This window comes from Stigmatopora nigra, unplaced genomic scaffold (assembly GCF_051989575.1).
Source record: "Stigmatopora nigra isolate UIUO_SnigA unplaced genomic scaffold, RoL_Snig_1.1 HiC_scaffold_221, whole genome shotgun sequence".
Classification (NCBI taxonomy): domain Eukaryota; kingdom Metazoa; phylum Chordata; class Actinopteri; order Syngnathiformes; family Syngnathidae; genus Stigmatopora; species Stigmatopora nigra.
The window spans coordinates 3,130-21,638 of NW_027551706.1; the positions used below are offsets into that span (position 1 = coordinate 3,130).

Sequence of the window (18,509 nt, forward strand, 5' to 3'; positions counted from 1 at the left end):
AAGTGTCCGTTGACGAAACGTCCGGGTACCCTTGTGTTTGTCTTGCTACTGCAACCAAGACATTTTCCAAATACGGGATGAAATAAAGTTCTAATGTAATCTAATCTAAAATAAAGATTCGGAACTCTTGAATCCTTATTCAAGTTGTGAATTTAATAGTAGTGGAAGGTCGGAGTTTTGAAGCAATTTAATGGCAAGGTGTATAAAAGAATTGATCAAAGACAGTTTACCAGGACAACAGTGGCAGCCGGTCCAACAAATGCATAGAGAAGACCTCCTTCCAGAGACAACCAGCAGCTGCAAGAAAAGGCAATATATTGTCATCCTTCATCCCTTCGCGGCTTCAGTACATCACATATTTTATATTAAGTATAAAAAAAACTAATTTTAATAGAAAATGGCTGAGAGCTCCGCTTCTTCGCTGCTGAATAGGGTGGTACTCAGCGCTGAAGAGGAAGCAATATTTCTGGGAGAAAGAAGAATAATGAACAATATGAAAGGACGAAAAGGTTAACATAATGCCTTCCCCTATTTTGTTGAGACTGAATTTCCAATCGTGCACATCACCTGTGGAGAAGACTATGCTGAGCCTATTACTGCTTTGTTTGGATTTTGAGTCACAGTTGGGAGTGCCTTCTAAGTGTCCTGGACTATCTAAAGTAGTGCGTCCCGAGCTATTCCAGGAAAGGCCACAGTGAGTTCGGGTTTTCGTTCCAACCTATAAGAGGAAACCTATCCACCAATCTCGTATCCTTGTGTAATCAGTGGATGCCATCAGGTGCTTATTTTTTCAGCAGAAACCTCATTGGCTAAAGTGTTTGTGTTGGGTCGGTTGGAACAAAAACCTGCCCCCCAGTGGCCCCCAAGGACCGGTATCTGAACTAAGGCATCCTTTGAGCAACAGAAAAAATAAGACATGATGACAGTGACCGAAAACGTGACATTGGTACATATGCTAAAGGCGTAGCACACCATTGCAGCATAAATGATTCTAGCAAAAATAAAATAAATGCTGGAGAAATTTCAGGAACTTTGTGTTAGGTTTATCATTATTATAATATAATAAAACAATCATTATATATATGTGCTTGCAATGAAGTTTATTTAAATAAATACAAGGTATTTTAATACATTTCTTGCAAGAGAAATGCTCGCTCCAAACTTAACCAAAACAATTTTGGAGGTCACTCCCCTTTCACACCTGGACTTCACGAGACTGTGGTTCACATCAACAGAACGGTAAATTGTTTTGGGAAGCATCGGCGTCTGAAGATGGTTCACAACAAGCGCTCTTGGGAACTGTGGATTATTTTGGGAAGCGTGGCTTCTCAAGCTGGTTCACATCAAAACTCTCTTGGGAAGATTCTACAATTATTTTGAGAACTGAGACAAATTGTCAAGAGACTCTGAATAATGTTTACACTTCTGTGATGCATATTGTTAAATCTTATGGATATATTAGCAAAATAGACATCGGAGTCTTCAGAATCATCTGACCGGAGACGCGTGTGGATCGCTTCTCTTCTTGCAAGAATAAAAGGATATGATAGAAGGTGAATTCAGGAGTACTTATTGGTGAACCTATCACTGTGTTTTTGTCGAAAAAACATTTTCTGCAAGTCATTTTGATGATGTTTGTTTGTTGCACCCTACAAAAATTATTAAAAATGTCCATCAATCAAAACTGTACGAGGGGAATTTAAATCCAAGCAGGTAGGAACAAGTAGTGACTACCATATTTACTCGCATATAAGCCACATTTGTCGGACAAAAAATGATGACTGAATTGAGGGTACAGTTTATATGCGCATAAAATGACGACATGCACGAAACTGCAGGTTGATGCCGCCATGGCACGATGATGTCTCAACAAAATGGCGCTGTGACGTCATGACGCAAGTAAATGTGGTGGATGTGGTCATTTATTTCAAAATAGAGAAAGGATAAACAGATTAGACGCTAAAAAATATATATTTTGAGATTGGGACACAGCCATCTTAGCGAGGTCGGTGCGCGGCCATCTAAGCGAGGTCGGGCCGTGGCCACTTATTGAGATCGGGGCGCTGCCGTCTACATTTTTTTTTACGCGAGTAACCTTTTTCTTAAGATTTTCCCTTCAAAGTAACACATTTGTACTCCCTATTAAAACTGTAATAACTTTGCAGTATGGACGACGGCGCCAACTTGCATGCGTGCCGGAAGCTAGTTTATCGATACTCACAGACAGGCTTTTAAACCATCAACATCTGTGATTACTCGGTAATACGTAATGCCCATCAGGTGGCGATGATTACGCCCACCGTTATTTTATACAAATATTACACTCCTCCCCCTTAAACTATGAAGTCCCCCTTAAGAATTAACCCTTACTCCAAAAATTGTAACTAACTTATTACTGCTCACACCACCATTTGAGCCCATATTTCCATCTTTGACACTTCCATCTCAGGAACTCTTTGTCACATTTTTGGTAGGAACCGGAACTCTTTTATTACAGGAACAAAGTTCCAACAACTGATTGATCACAAAGTCAGTCGCTTCGGTGGTGCTCTTACTCTTACTGGGTACCTGACTCCAAACACCTCGGGGGTACTGACCGCTCGGTGATCCGGTGTAACTGTTTTGTCACAGGCTACTCAGCCTGTGAAGGTATTACTGGTGTCTCTTTAACCTAAATATGTTCCAAAGGTTTCTCTTCCGGTAATTACAGGCTATCACCTACTACTCTCTGCATCTGCATGAACCACCACCGGGTATTTGTTCGTGACGTCCAGCTGCTCATCTGGAAACGGCAATGTCTCTGGCCTGGATGGTTGGTTGTGCAGCAGGTGGTCTATGTGGACTGTGCGTCGGCTCACTCCATTCCACACCATATAGGGGACTGGTCCGAGTCTTTTTTCCACTATTCCTCTTGTCCACCTCTCCTTTCCTCCACGGAAATTCCAGATCAGGACTGAGTCACCCTCAAGAGGTGTCTCAGCTTGGAGGCGGTCTTATCATGGTAGGTCTTCTGCCTTTGTTGTTTCGCTTCCACCACCCGAGTGAGATCTGGCTTCAGTAAGCTGAACCTGGTCCTGATTTGATGTTTTAGGAACAGTTCCGCTGGAGCACATCCCGTAACACTGTGTGGTGTACTCCTGTATGCAATCAAGAAGCTAGCCAGCCGGTGCGGCATTGTTATGGTGACATTTTGTTTCCTTTCATCAAGCACTTGTTTCAGCAGTGATGCTTTAACTGTCAGAACTGCCCACTCTGCACCTCCATTTGAAGCGGGGTGTGGTAAGCCGGTACCAAAGTTTGTTTTATTCCATTGCTCAGCAGGAAGGTTTTCTACTCCTGTGACGTGAATTGAGGACCGTTGTCAGAAACAATCTCCTCAGGAAGACCGTAAGACGAAAATATGTTCCGCAACACCTCAATTACTTTGGCTGCGGTGGTTGTTGCCATGGCGATGACCTCAAGCCATTTGGAATGACTGTCGACTACTACTAAAAAATTGTGTTGATCTTTGGTGGCAAAGTCAATATGTATTCGTTGCCAAACTCTAATCGGCCACTGCCAGCAGTGTAGAGGTGCTGCTGCTGGTAGCTTCCTCACACTCGCAATGACAGGCCTCACATTGTTGCACGGTATATCCTATGTCACTGTCCTGGCCAAGGCCTTCATCCTGCACCCTCCCGGGTGTCCTTGGTGAAGATCCTGCAGTAGTCGCTCTCTGTGTGCTGGTGGAATGATAATTCGAATTCTCCAAAATAAGGGAAAAGTATGGGTTAAGTCTCTCGTCCTGGCCATCCAGACCGAGTCAACTCCAGTACTTTACACAGGACTGGGTCCTTGAGAGTGCTCTTTGCAATCTCCGTAGCCTGCACGGGAAGCTCATCCACTACTGCGAAATAGAAGATGCTGTTTTCCTCCACTGTGTTATCCTTCCCCTTCCCAGGCAGTCTAGATAAGGCATCTGCATTGGCATTTTCCGCCGATGTTCTGTACTTGATATTGTAATTGTAAGCCATCAGTCGCAGCGCCCAACGCTGCATTCGCAGAGCAGCTAAAGTGGGGATTCCCGACTTTAGTCCCAAAATGGCTAGAAGTGGCTCATGGTCAGTTATTAAACTGAACTTGCGGCCATACAAGTATTTATGAAATTTGGTCATGCCACAAATTATGACTAAAGCCTATTTCTCTAACTGGCTTTATTGTATTTCTGCCTCCGACAATGTACATGACGCAAACGCGATCGGCTTCTCCTCCCCATCTTCCATTATGTGAGACATGAGTGCCCCTATTCCACAAGGGGATGCATCTGATGCTAGTCTCAGGGGTTTCCTGGTGTCATAATGAACGACTACAGAGTTTTTTACTAACTGTTCCTTCGCATCCTTGAATGCCGCTGCACCTTCAACTGTCCATTTCCACTCAACTTCTTTCCTTAGCAGTTTATGTAGCGGCTGCAGCAGTGTCGACAGATCCTTCAAGAACCGACCATAATAGTTCAATATTCCTAGAAAAGACTGCAGCTCTGTGACATTTGTAGGCCGGGGTGCATTAACGATGGCTGCAATTTTTGTCTCAGTGGGGTGCAATCCCTCCTTATCTATCAGATGCCCCAGGTATTCCACTTTCTCCCGCATGAATTCACATTTGGCTCTTGTCATTCTCACCCCGTAGCTTTCCAGACAGCTCAGTACCTCCTCCAGATTCCTTAGGTGCTCAGCTCTTGTTTTCCCTGTGAACAAAATGTCATCAAAGAAAGAGGTCACGTGCACTAAACCTTGGAGGATCAGGTCCATCACATTATGAAATATAGAAGGTGCACTGGACTCTCCGAATGGATGTCTACGGTACACATAAAGTCCTTTGTGAGTATTTATCGTTAAATACTTCTCCGAGTCTTTTTCCAACTCCAGCTGTTGGTAAGCGTGTGACAAGTCCAATTTGCTGAAAAGAGTGCCCCCAACTAGGGTGGCAAAAAGGTCTTCAGCATTTGGTAGTGAATAGGTCTCGTCTTCCACACTCTGATTCACTGTGACCTTATAGTCCCTGCAGATACGAATTGACTTGTCTGCTTCGGGCACTACCACTATAGGCACAGCCCACTGACTATGTTCTTTCCTTGAGATAATGCCCGCTTTTTCTAGGCGATTCAACTCATTTTCCACTGCATTCTTTAGTGCATACGGTACTGGCCTTCCTGAAGATCGGTTTGGTATTTGGGTTTTACTGTAATGTTGGCCTTAAAATCACAAATTGTGCCTAGCTCCTCAGAAAACCCCGCTTTGTGTCACTGCAACACTGCCTCTACATCTGAATTGTCACATCCCATCCCTGGTCTAACTGCGAAGATTCTAGTTTTAAATTTTTGAGCCAGTTATGCCCAAGAAGGGCTGGTCTTTCACCTCTTACGATTACCAGTGGTAGATCACCACTCTGATTCCCATATTCTACTTTCACAGTTACTTGTGCCATCAAAGGAATGTTCTCCCGGAAAAGGTCGCCAGCTGCACTTTACTTACTTTTAATGGTCGATGTGAGATGTCTCCTATATATCCTTTCAGAAACAAGTGTTACAGCAGATCCTGTGTCGAGCTGCATTTCTAGAGGAGTTCCTTCTAATTTTAATAGTACTGTCATTTCCTTCTTCCAATTTCCAACTGTATTTGCAGCATACACGGCATTCAAGGGATATGACCCAACAAATTCATCATCAACATTTCCTGTTGTCTCACTTATATCTTCAGTTACATACCGTGTGTGTCCTTGCCTATATTTAGTTGTACACATCCTTGCCATGTGCACTACCCTGGAACACTTGTAGCATGGCTCTGTTTTAAATCGGCATACTTGAGCTTCGTGATTGCTACCGCCACATCGGTAACAGGGTTGGTAAGTTTCTGCTCTCTGTGGTCTGAAATTTCCACTTGTGGTTTTACCCTTCCATTTGCTAGTGGTGGTTGGTTGGTATTTCCACGCACCTTTGCTCGTTTTCTTCTTGTCAATCCTATTCACTGTAGCAGGTCCTTCCATTTTGCTGGCGAACTCCAATGTATTTCTTGATGCTATTTCCATTGATAGCGAAAGTTCGTATGTTTTTTTAAATGTCAGATATTGCTCTGCAAGTAACCTTCTCTGAATAGCCTCCACTCTCAATCCACTAACGAATCTGTCTCTCAGTGCTTCATCTAAATGAGTACCAAATTCGCAGTGGGTGGACAACTGCTTTAATGCCACAACAAAATCTGACAGAGTCATTTTCCTTCTGATTCCTTTTTTGAAATTTGAATCACCAGCGGTTTCGGGTTGTAATGGGATGATAATTTTTCGCTTAATACCTCATACGAGAGGTTACATGGCTTCGCTGGAATGCAAAGGTTTTATAGCAGACCGTAAGCTTCGGCACCTATTATCACCAGGAAAATGTTGGCTTGCTTACCGTCCTCCACCTCGTTTACAATCATCCATTGTTCAAACCTCTACACTTGTATTCGCCGAGATTTCCAATGAACCTCGCCATGGTGCCCCGCCGCCTTTACCTTGACAACTCTTGCTAATGCTAATTTGCAAAGTCTGTTACCTCCGTGTAATTGGGAATCCCTACTGGCTTGAAAGAGAACCCATCCTCATCGCCACTGTAATAACTTTGCAGTATGGACGACGGAGCCAACTTGCATGCATGCCGGAGGCTAGTTTATTGATACTCACAGACAGGCTCTTAAACCATCAACATCTTGGTCCCTCGGTAATACGTCATGCCCATCAGGTGGCGATGGTTACGTCCACCGTTATTGTATCCATATTACAAAAACCATGAACATGGAGGCAAAAATTGGGAATCAAGAGGGCCGGTTTATATGCGAGAAATTGCCATGGATTTTTAAGTTATTATTAAAAAAAATTCCCCCAGAAAGTAATCTGCTATGTAGTGAAACCGGGAGAGTTGAAGCCACAATATTCGAAGGATTACTGTAGTTACTATAAGGTTAGGTTTAGAAAAAAAAACATTCTTACTAGCTTGATGTTCCATAGCCTTTTGTCTTGGTAAACCCCACAGAGATTGCAACAACAAGGGCGGGAAGGCCTTGAAAGGAAAAAGGCAGGAATAAAACATAACAAATCAAGATGGGTATAAACATTGATACATAGAGAGAAGTGCAAGAAATTGAAGACTAACCCCAGCCGAGACAGAGAAAACGCTTGCGTATAATGCGATTTCTTAGATGACCTGTGACTGCCATATATGACTGCCAGGCCTCTGTTAGTACCCAACAGAATGATGACAGGAAAAAGAAGTGAAGAAATGCAGCTATTGTGGTGCATAACACCTTTAACAGCAGAGAGGAGAAAATATGGAAATGTATCAATAATAATTATTGAACAAAATGTAACATTTGTTATCTTTTTCTTTCAGGAAGTGTTTCACTCATTGGCAAAACACTTTTTTTCTGTCCAGTGCTCATCAAGAATAAAACCCTCCAAATATATGTATATATTGATGTATACGGTGGGCCAAAAGAGTATTGAATCAACCACAAATTGTGCAAGTTATCCTACTTGAAAAGATTAGAGGACTGTAATTGTCAACATGGGTAAACGTCAACTATGAGCAATAATTTGGAAAATAAAAAAAACTGAAAATCACATTGTTTGATTTTTAAAGAGTTTATTTGCAAATCATGGTGGAAAATAGATATTTGGTCATTACCAAAAGTTTATCTCAATAGTTTATGTACCCTTTGTTGGCATTAATGGAGGCCAAACTTTTTCTGTAACTCTTCACAAGCTTTTCACACACTGTTGGTATTTTGGCCCATTCCTCCATGCATATCTACTCTAAACTACTTCTTTCCTTTACACAGATCAGTCGCCCTGGTACCTGTGCAGAAAAAACAGCCCCAAAGCATGATTTTTCCACGCCCATGCTTCACAGTGGATATAGGTGTTCTTCGGATGCAATTCAGTATGATTTCTCCCTCAAACACGAGAGCCTGTGTTTCTACCAAAAAGTTCTATTTTGGTTTCATCTGACCATGCCACATTCTCCCAGTCCTCTTTTGGATCATCCAAATGCTCTCTAGCGAACCTCAGACGAGCCTGGACGTGTACTTGCTTCATCAGGGGGACACATTTGGCAGTGGAGGTTTTGAGTCCGTGGCTGCGCATTGTAGCCTTTGATACTGTGATCCCAGCTCTCAGTAGGTCATTCACTAGGTCCCCTTGTGTGGACCTTGTGGACCTCTTTTGTGTGGTTCCAGTTTTTTTTTACCTAGGTCTGCAATGCCTTCTGCGTCTGTGCTTGCTACTGTAACCAAGGAAATTTCCTGAATACCGGATGAAATAAAGTTATAATCTAAAACCTGATCAACAGCAATGCAGGGACGGTGGGGGAGCAGGTTACATAAGAGGGTTGAAAGAGGGGAAGGAAGAGGATGAGGACTGGGAGAGGTGCTTCTAGTCTAAGGGGTCGGGGGAGTGGGGGCAGCACAGAATATGTTAAAGAACTAATTAATTTCATTAGCCCACTCCCTATCTCCGGACTCTGGGTCCCTCTCGCTGTTGCCTCCTTTGCCGGAAATGGTCCTCAAGCCATTCCAGACCTCCCCGGCCTTGCTTCTCTGGAATTGATCTTCCAGCTTCCTATTGTGGATGGCCTTCCCCTTCCTTATCACTCTCCTCAGCTTTTTCTGGACCACTATCATACTCTCTTTCTCCTCAGACCCTTTTGTTCAGGAGGACCCTCAGATCCCGATTGACCCACGACTTATTGTTAGAGAAACAATGGGCCTTCTTGGAGGGCACAGTGTTCTCAACACAGAAGTTTATATAATCTGTGATACAATGGGTCAAACTGTCAATGTCCTCACCATGTAGTCAGTAGTCTCAAAACAGTCCCTGATACCATGCTGGTCTCCCCAGTCCATCTTTGTATGATCTTTGTGGTTGGGAGTTGTTTCCTCACTATAGGGATGTAGGTGGGTATAGGATGGAGCAGGTAAATTTCATGATGATGAGATCAGGTTGTCTTTCTTCATTTGTATAATATTGCAGTTAAGCAGGTTTGGACTAAAGCAGGTCTGCACTAAAAACTGCAAGAATGTTTAAATGAAGGCATGTTCAAACAAAACTGTTATTTTGGTCTTGGTTATTGTTTTCCACATACCTGTCAATCTCGGCAAACTGCTTCCCTTATTAATGATTGCAAATCCCCTTTTTAAGCGATAATAAATTATACAAATGTAACACGGCACATATTTACTCACGTAGGGCACACTAAAAGTAAAAAAAGTGGACGTAGTGCCCAATCAGTCGGTGCACGAAATTCAGGATTTTGTATATATCCTTGTATGTCGACTGTCTGGGTACATTGCTTGGTAATGTGTTATATTTATACAGTGTTCCCTCGGTTATCGCGGTTAATGGGGACTGGGACCCCCCGCAATAGCTGGATTTCCGTGAAGTAGGCGTGCCCCTTTTAAAATGCTTAAAGAAACGTATAACACGTGCACAAAAGCACCACTAAGCAAAAATATCACAGCAGTCCGGATGGAGGATCTTCTGCAGTTTTGTTTGTACGTCAGAAACATCGTTATTGGGAGTTGTGACCATTGTTTTTTTTGGGCGGTGAAGAGGCGCCTGTAAACAGCCATGACGTCATCAATGCGATTCCTGAACTCTCACCATGTTATTGACCATTTCTTTGGCATTTTTTTTATGCAATTACTAATTCTTATTGAATATTTAGTTTCCACTTCTTGTAAAATGATGTAATTTATAATTTTAACTTAATATCTTTAAATTTTTTATATATTTTTTTTCCTGAAAAAAATCTGCGAAGCTCTGAGTCCGCGATAGCTGAACCGCGAAGTAGCGGGGGAACACTGTATAGTGAAAAGGTGGATGTGTGAAGGGGCAATGCGCGTGTGCATATTCCATGAAAAAGTATTTGCCCATTTCCTGATTTATTTGTTTTTGCATATTTATAACACATAAAAGGTTCAAATCATCAAATGACAGAGATACAACCCAATGAAATAGAAAACGCTGTTTCTAAATTATGATTTTCTTTACCAAGGCAGAAAAACTAACACTTTTCTGACCCTCTGTGAAAAAGTAATTGCCCCCTGAACCTAATAACGGATTGTGTCACCTTTGGCAGCAATAAGTCAAGTCAAACATTTACGACAATTTGTCTTTCACAATGCTTTGGAGGAATTTGAGCCCATTCTTCTGTGCAGAATTGTTTCAATCCTGCAACATTCGAGGTTTTTCTATCATGAACAGCTCGTTTCAGATCACACCACACTATTTCAATAGGATTTAAATTCAGATTTTGACTTGGCTACTCAAAAACCTCAACTTCTTTTTTTTTTGGGGGGGGGGGGGGGGTGGGGGGGGGGAAGATTTCAGTTTTGGACAATCTAGTGTGCTTTGGATCGTTGACACATCCATAATCTAAGAGCACTGGTGTTTGAGTGTATGAACTGAGGGCAAGACATTATTCTTTTTTTCTGGTATACAGCAGCCTAATTAATTCTTCCATCAATTACAGCAAGTCATCCTGGTCCTAAGGCGGCAAAGCATCCCTAAACAATCACACTGCTACCATCATGCTTCCCTTTAGGTATAGTGTTCTTTTGATGGAATTCTGTGCTGTGTCTCCTAATGCAATAGCTTCAAATGAGTTCAACTTTTGACTCATCAATCCACAGAATGTTTGGCCAAAAGTGAAGAGGATCTTCAAGTTGTTTTGGCAAACGTAAGCTGAGCCATTATATTCTTTTTGGAGAGCAATGGTTTGTGCCTTGAAACTCTGCTATGGATGCTAGCTTTGCCCAGTGTTTTTCTGATAGAATAGTCATGAACATTGACCTTAAATGAGGCCAGCGAGGCCTGTCGTTCTTTCAATGTTTTCTATGTTCCTTTGTGACCTCCTGGACTAGTCCTTGTCACATTCTGAGTAATTTTAGCTGGCCGACGACTCCGGGATGGTTTGCCACGGTTCCCAGTTCTCTCCATTTGTGGAAAATGACTCAGGCAGTAGTTCACTGGAGCCCCAATGCCTTGGCCTTTTCCAGACTGATAAATGTCCATTACTACTTTTCAGGTTTCTTCTTGAATTTCTTTGGATCATACCATGATGCTCTTGTACCCCATGGGTTGCCAAGTCTGGTCCCCGAGAGCCCCTATGCAGTCTGTTTTCCATATCTCCCTCCTCTACAACAACTGAATCAAATGATCAACTCACCGGCAAGATGTCAAGAAACTTAATACCGATCCTGATTATTTGATTCAGGTATGTTGGTGGAGGGAGACATGGAAAACAGACTGGATCAGGGCTCTCAAGGAGTGGACTTGGCCACCCCTGTTGTAGCCTATTTCACTCTGTCTGACACATTCTATTTAACTGTTTTCTTGATTCATCCCATGTGGTGAAATAAGCCGTGGGTGTGGCCTGTGAAATTGAACTCAGCTTTCCTACAGTTGTGATTAGTCACAGTTATTTTGTGATTTAACAAGGGGTGGGGGACAATTGCTTTTTCAGGGGGGAGGGCCAGAAAAGTTTGTATTTTTTTCTGCCTTGGTAAATGAACTCATCATTTGGAAACTGTTTTGTATCTCTTTGGGTTGTGTATGTGTCATACTGCAATTGATTCGATGATCTGAAACCTTTGTGTGTGATACATAGGCAAAAACAGAATTCAGAAGACAAATACTTTTTCACGGCACTATATATCTGTAATCAAGGGTTCGATCCAAAGTCGTTCCTCACTGTGTGGAGCTTGCATATTCTCCTCGGGGTTGTGTAGAGTTTTTCCGGGTACTCAGGTTTCCTCCCACATCCCAAAACATGTAGAGTAGGCTAGTAGACTTTAAATTGCCCATAGGTATTTATTTGTATTTAATTTTATCTACTTTGGTTTACTATGATTCCCCTTCTCCTTTGTCTTGTCTTGATAAATCAAGGTTGAGTTAGAAAAAATTCGGAATGAAAAATGGATTTCTTACCTCATTTCTTGTTTGGGTCTGTCCAACAAGAATAAGGGCATTTGAGGAAATGATTGAGAGGCAGAAGTTGATAAGAATGACAGATCGTTCGGACTGAATGTATCTACAAGAAATGAGAGACAACATTTAAAAAAAAAACATTTTTTGTTTGTTCGAGTTACTTCCACAGACAATCTCTGTTAAATCTGTGATGAAGTCTTTGATAGGTCTGAAAATACAACTTCAGGAGCAGGTTAAGAAAGAGTGAGATCAATTTAAATAGGAAATAGGTTTTTTACCGGACTGCAAGATGGTTGGAGAATGCTCAGACAGCTGTGAACCTCTCACAGCCTGCCTTCCTCGCAATTCTCTCTGACTGAACACTAGGTCAGTCTTTATATAGGAACTATTGGGTAATATTTCTAAGACAGTGATGCATGACAGAGTTTATGTAAACAAAACCTTGGGCTAATATGGTTTGACATTAGCAGGTTTAAGTTGTATGCAAACACGATATTTTTATAGCTCACACAAACTGCTGCACCTATCTTATATTGCGCGTTTCGAACAAACAGTTCCAAAGCGAGTTGGCCATATTCCACAATACAAGGAAACAGTTGCAAGGCCAGCTAGTTAGCTATCTTACAATTTGTGGTGCGAACAAACAATTGCAAGGCCAGCTAGTTGGTTTATCGTACATTCCACTGTGCTAACAAACAATTGTAAAAACAGTTTGGCCACATTGGCTCGACATGAACAAACAATTAATAAGCCAATTGGCAGGTCTACCCCAATAGTCTTCCCAATTCAGACGATCAACCCACTCAATTAACATCCAGACACCTTAAAAATGCAATACATAATTTCACTAGACGGCAAACGATCCATTGCTTGGAAACATTTCATAGTCCTAAAAATAGTCTCTAACCCAGTCAAACCGGTCCTCGAGGGGCGCTGTAGGGGCAGGTTTTTGTTCCAACTCATCATATACATACAGTTTAAACAATGAGGTTTCTGCTGAAAAAAAGCACCTGACTGCAATCCACTAATTGCACTTCTACAATACTAGATTGGTGGAAAGGTTTTCTCTTATAGGTTCTAACGAAAATCCACACGCACAGCGGCCTGTTGTGGAATAGGTTGGGGAGCATTGCTCTAACCCAACTCACACAACACATGGGAGACAAAGTTGGAAACCTTCACGTGGTGTCTCCTGAGAGGCCGCTCGCTGCGGCCTGCGAATTCCAACAAATACCACTCAGAGCTGCCAACAAGGACCGTGGCACCCTACGTTTTTCATCCAGCCGGAGACATTTGACTGCCCCTCACCTCCGACTACCCCCCGGATGAAATAATCCGCGTTCCAGTGGCAGCTCTAGCGCTATCTGAGGGCAATCCTCAGGCGCTTGTAGTGCAACAACAACAACAACAACACACAACACATTAAATACTGCAATGCCAATATAAATAATAGTCACAACTAAAAAGAGCTTCCACAATTTGACAAATTTGTAAAGAAATATGACAATGCTTTTCCATCATACATGTCACTGTTATGGACTTAGGTTTCATCTATTCTATTTACTGTGATTGGCTGGCAACAAATTCAAGGTGTACCCTCCACTCGCTCAGAAAATGAATTAATTGAGTACAGTACTTAAATTATTTACACATTTATTTTATATAGATTGTATGTCAATATTATTACTTTCCAGTTGTTGGGTTTATTCTGTATTCCTATTATACATATAGTTGTATTAATTCATTTCTTTGTTAAATCATTCTCTTATTATTCTCAGTGTTTCGAGGTCACAAACAACCGTCCTCTCTAACCTGGACTGCTTATCCAAGGATTGTTTATACAAACAATTCACCCAATCTGGGTCTTCGAGCCATTTGGCCAATAACAAGAATGTTGTTCCTGTCATTTCCAACATAGTGACTATACCTCGTGACGCACTTCGGGTTTTTCTTTATGTAATTGTTATATGATTTTTAGGTCGAATGAAGGCGTGATTGTTCTAATCCAAATGTTGTTAGGTCTGGTCTCCTGTCTTGTTATTGGTAAAATACTTTGATTGTTATTGTAGTTCCAGATGTTGTTTTTACTCATACATGATGAAATGATCAACAACTCTGTAAATTGTTTTGATTCATGGCAATAAGAGTCATATGAAAATGTCTATTCGGGGAGATGCTCCGAAGTTGTAGGGGGAACCCTTGCTTGTTGAATCTCCCCTCTGAGGTTTTTATCTGTGATCCAATCTATTTAATTAAATGTCAATAATTGAATAAGATGTCTGCCTGCAGTTATTGATAATTACAAACAAGGGTAATTATTAATGAACCTATCACCAGTACTTTCTTGATTTTGTAGAAACGAAAAAATATGTATAGTATATATATAATCCTTCTTTGCAGCTTTTTACCTGTGAAATTGGAAGGAAGACTGTATATGGGCACTGTTCGTGTTGTTTCAATTTTATACACAACCAAATTAACCATTTGCCAAAAAATCTATCATCTTTTGAAAAACAAAATTATTTAAATACTTGCCACCACGGTATTGAAGATAATGTTGAGCGAGTATGAAGAGGATGTTGTGCGCAAAGATGCCTTATGCCACTCATGTAACTTAGTAACAATTTCTAGCAAAGAGCAAAATGGCGTTTCAAAAAATTTATATATATTTTTTTAGATTTGGGGGATTATTTTACAAAGAAACAGACTGTGGGTTGTGTTTCAGCAGAGTCCGATGTATCAAATTCAGTTAAGTACACAGCATCACGTGATAGCAGGCCTTGAAAGAAGGTACATTTAAAATATATACATAGATACTGTCTTTTCTCACCTCCAGATCGACACATAGATGATGAGGAGGAGCAACAAAGTGAGGGAAGATACGCCACAACCCACAATCAATGTCACAGGTGGGAGCTGTATCTTCTCCATATTCTGAAAGAATAAATAAGAAATTAAAGATTACAAATTTGTTCATTGTATCAAATTATCTGTGTACATTGGGGCAAAATTATCTCAAATATATTCAACACTGTAGCTTGTTTGTGTGGTCAAGGGTGGAGTGCTTTAGTCAAAGCTAGCTATTTTGGGGATTGGACCAGTGAACCACAGCCGCTGGCTCACCACAGTAAATATTATTCGCAGGTTCTGACTGTCTGGGTGGTTCAATGTGAACGCTAATAACTTCTATATTCAAGGGCCTAGACACATGCTGTTTCAACTGGCCTGTCCTGCTGATGGAAGGAGGTGGTGGAAACTCTATACATTTTTGTTTGGCTTGCCAACAGCGAAGACACTGTTAGGCTTTGAATATCAGAAGTAGGATCAGGGGGGTGGATAGAACTCTGGTTGTCTGGGGGGAAATGGGACCCATCTACTCAGTTGGGGGATTCCGTTGTTAGGACCAGCAGAACACCTGACTGTGATGCTAGAACAATTGTTGATTTGATCAGCTGGTCAGAGGATGGGTCAGACCAGTCTCTCATTTGCTCCTTTAGCACAAGGGAGGTGACATAATTGGAGGGAAGTGCGGGGGAGGGAGGGAAGGAGAGGGGTATGTGGGAGGGAGAGGTCAGGGAGGGGGGTAGGGAAGGAGAGAGACTTTTTGCACGGCAACGCACTTGTAACGTAAGATAAACAAATTTTAATGAAGTTGCATTACTATACAGACAGTCAAAAGTAACTTAGCCTAACCTTAAACTAAACTTCATTCTAATTTTGTTTTAATGTTTTTTACCTTTGTTCTCGCGAGTTGACTTTTTTTTGCGCCGCCTCCACCCTGACTTTCAGCCAAAGTTTTTAAAAAGAACCTATCCGCTTTTTTTGGTTTTCCCTTCAAAAAAAACACGGGAACAATGCAACACTCTGCCCATTGTTTGAAAGTATCTGCTTCCTGAAATTGCATCCCATTTCCCTCCGCAACCGAAGCGAACATAACATTCCCAAACAGACAATACTAACTTCCAATAAGTAAGGGGGGATTCCGTAAAATAAATCTTTTTCTCTCTTAATCAAGTTTTTTTATGCATGGACACATCCACTGAAGTCAAAAATATACATACACCAACCCGAAAACTGAAAGGAAATGGTTTATTACTGTCTTAAAAGAAATAAAGCATATGAAAATGTGCCCTGCACCAATGAAATATCTCCCTACGTGGCCGTTATAGATGTAATACCCATGTTTGTCCCCCAGATGGTGGCAATAATCCGTTCTACCAGGGCCGAAAGCCGTCCACTTTGTAGTACATTTTAGACATTTACGCATGCCCTGTGTGTAAGTGTAAGTGTGTATGTGTGTGAAAATGTCCTGCATTGCATTTGTAGTTTTTAATCTTTTAATTAGGGCAATTTAAATATACAGATAAGGAAATGCACTTTTTGGGGGGATTTCGTAACTTGGATCTTCTTCGTATCTGTAGTCACTCATTTGCATATAAAAAAAATGTTACCTGAAACTTTTGTACCTATTCTTAAGCATCGTAAGGTATGGCTGTACAAATCTTGCTGTTGTTGGTATCTAGACACTGTCAAGACGATAGCCAAATCGAATGGCTCTGTACTTGTTGTCATCAGTCTCCTTCTGAGTGGCCCCATGCAGTGTATTGACGTCCTATCGTCATGCCAGCTTCATGACCGTATTTACGGCGCAAATCCCTAATAATGCTGGTTAATTTTTTTATTCCTTGGAGTCGGAGTCAGTGTGTCTTAATCCACATTTGCCGTTCCGCGCCTCGGAAGTGAACAGCGTGGCTAAGCAAAAGCGGCAGCGCTTCCTGGAGAAGAAGGGCCGCTGCAACGTGCAGCATGACAACTTTGGTGGAGAGACCTCGACCCTTTTCACACCGCTGGTGGACCTCACGAGAATTAATTTTCATTCATTTTGCAGCATACAGATCGCCACAATGTGTGCATCTCCACTTCCCGTGTGTTTCAGAAAAAATCCCCAATGGACTAAAGCCGTGAAAGTTGAAGCCATGATGTGGCGAAGGATCACAGTATTTACCTTTTCATGTAGCGTGAAATACTCCTATTTTTGATGAGACTCCTCTCTTCTCTCCGAGTTTTTTTTTTTAACAACAAGCGGTTCATTTTGGGTTAAGTCAGAAATTTATTTCTGGCAAATGATTACTTTAATTGCAATGCAGTAAATGAAATGATATGGAAAATAAAATATTTTAAAACTTGTGAAGATCAAGTACGTGAAGGGCTCTATTAAAATATATTATTGTTGTATTGTTCCTTGCATAAATGGAAAACTTGGGCAGGCTAAAAAGCAGAAATGACACTAAGCTTCAAATAGTGAGGACAGAGTTTGGTTTCAATACACCAAAATATATTTTTTGTTTTTAGCTTAGAACGTGAAGATTCAGCACTCCCTTCTTTTTGGCTTGTGCCCGTGCTTTCAGCACTTATTTTCAATCAAATTTATGTATGTAGAAGTCTAAAAGATCTATTTGAGTCACCGCTCTAGATGAAATGGTGCAAGGATAGTGCACTACATAAAAGACTGACCCAGTTCCAAGGCTTAATAAAATGGAATTTCGTACTTACCATTTCAGGATGATGTCGTGCTAAAATAGCGTAGGCGGTCAGTCTTTCACACATGCATTTGCTTCTGACTGCATTTACAAGCACAGATTTGCAGCCCTGAGCAGACCAGGACCCTGGCAAAGAAGACCTAACAGATGCACACATGAAAAGATAAAAATATATTTAAAAAAATGGCATATGAAGTTGTAAGAATGGCAAAGCACCTGTATACATCTTCAAAATCGGCGTTATTTGTGTTTATTCAAGTCTAAAAGGTACAGTGAAAGACGAGAATGTAATGATGAGGAAGATCAGGGCCGTGTATTGCAGGTTGATTCAAGGACATATTTCCAAAATGATAATATAAACTACTGTGTTTATTGAAGTATTTACAAAAATTCATATAAATATCAATGTCATGAAATTGCACTGGATATCATAGGCATTCAGTATTGTGTTCTTCCCAAAAGGCTTCTATTCACAGACACAATGACCCTGTTAGGTGCTGGAGCATTTCCCAGCCAATCATGAGCAGCAGGCAGAGGACACCGTGATGTGCCATTTTATTTTCGCAAAAAATGCCAATTGTCCGTCTCCTCTTGCCCAGCCAAAAGCAGGGCCCAACAACTATTCACGGTCACGCTAATACCTAGGGACAATTTAGAGTGTCAATCCCCCAAGCATGCATGTTTTTCTGGATGTGGGAAGGAACCAGAGTGGCCGGGGAAAACCCGCGCAGGCCCAGGTAGAACATACTCCACACAGGAAGCTTAGAACCCCACCAAGGATTGAACCCTCGATCTAAGAAGCTATTGTTTTATTTTAAGTTACGTTTATGCTTAAATTTCAGAATTTTCCCTCAGAGTAAATACAAGTAAAACCAGTTTGCAAATACCCTTGCAAAGGACTCAAGGCTTTCTAACTTGATTGGATTTTGACTGTTATCAATGAGTTGATTCATGATATAACACTGTAGT

At 41.4% G+C, this 18,509-nt stretch overlaps 1 long non-coding RNA gene across 1 annotated transcript; it reads right to left on the bottom strand.

The window, feature by feature from the left end:
- Window positions 1–224: 224 nt before the first annotated feature.
- On the bottom strand, window positions 225–17,693 carry LOC144193208 (uncharacterized). Its single transcript, XR_013325673.1, has 6 exons — window positions 17,554–17,693; window positions 14,831–14,934; window positions 12,001–12,103; window positions 7,169–7,319; window positions 7,006–7,075; window positions 225–297 (listed from the first exon to the last, which is right to left on the bottom strand). It is a non-coding gene; the product is annotated as an uncharacterized LOC144193208 (long non-coding RNA).
- Window positions 17,694–18,509: the final 816 nt, after the last annotated feature.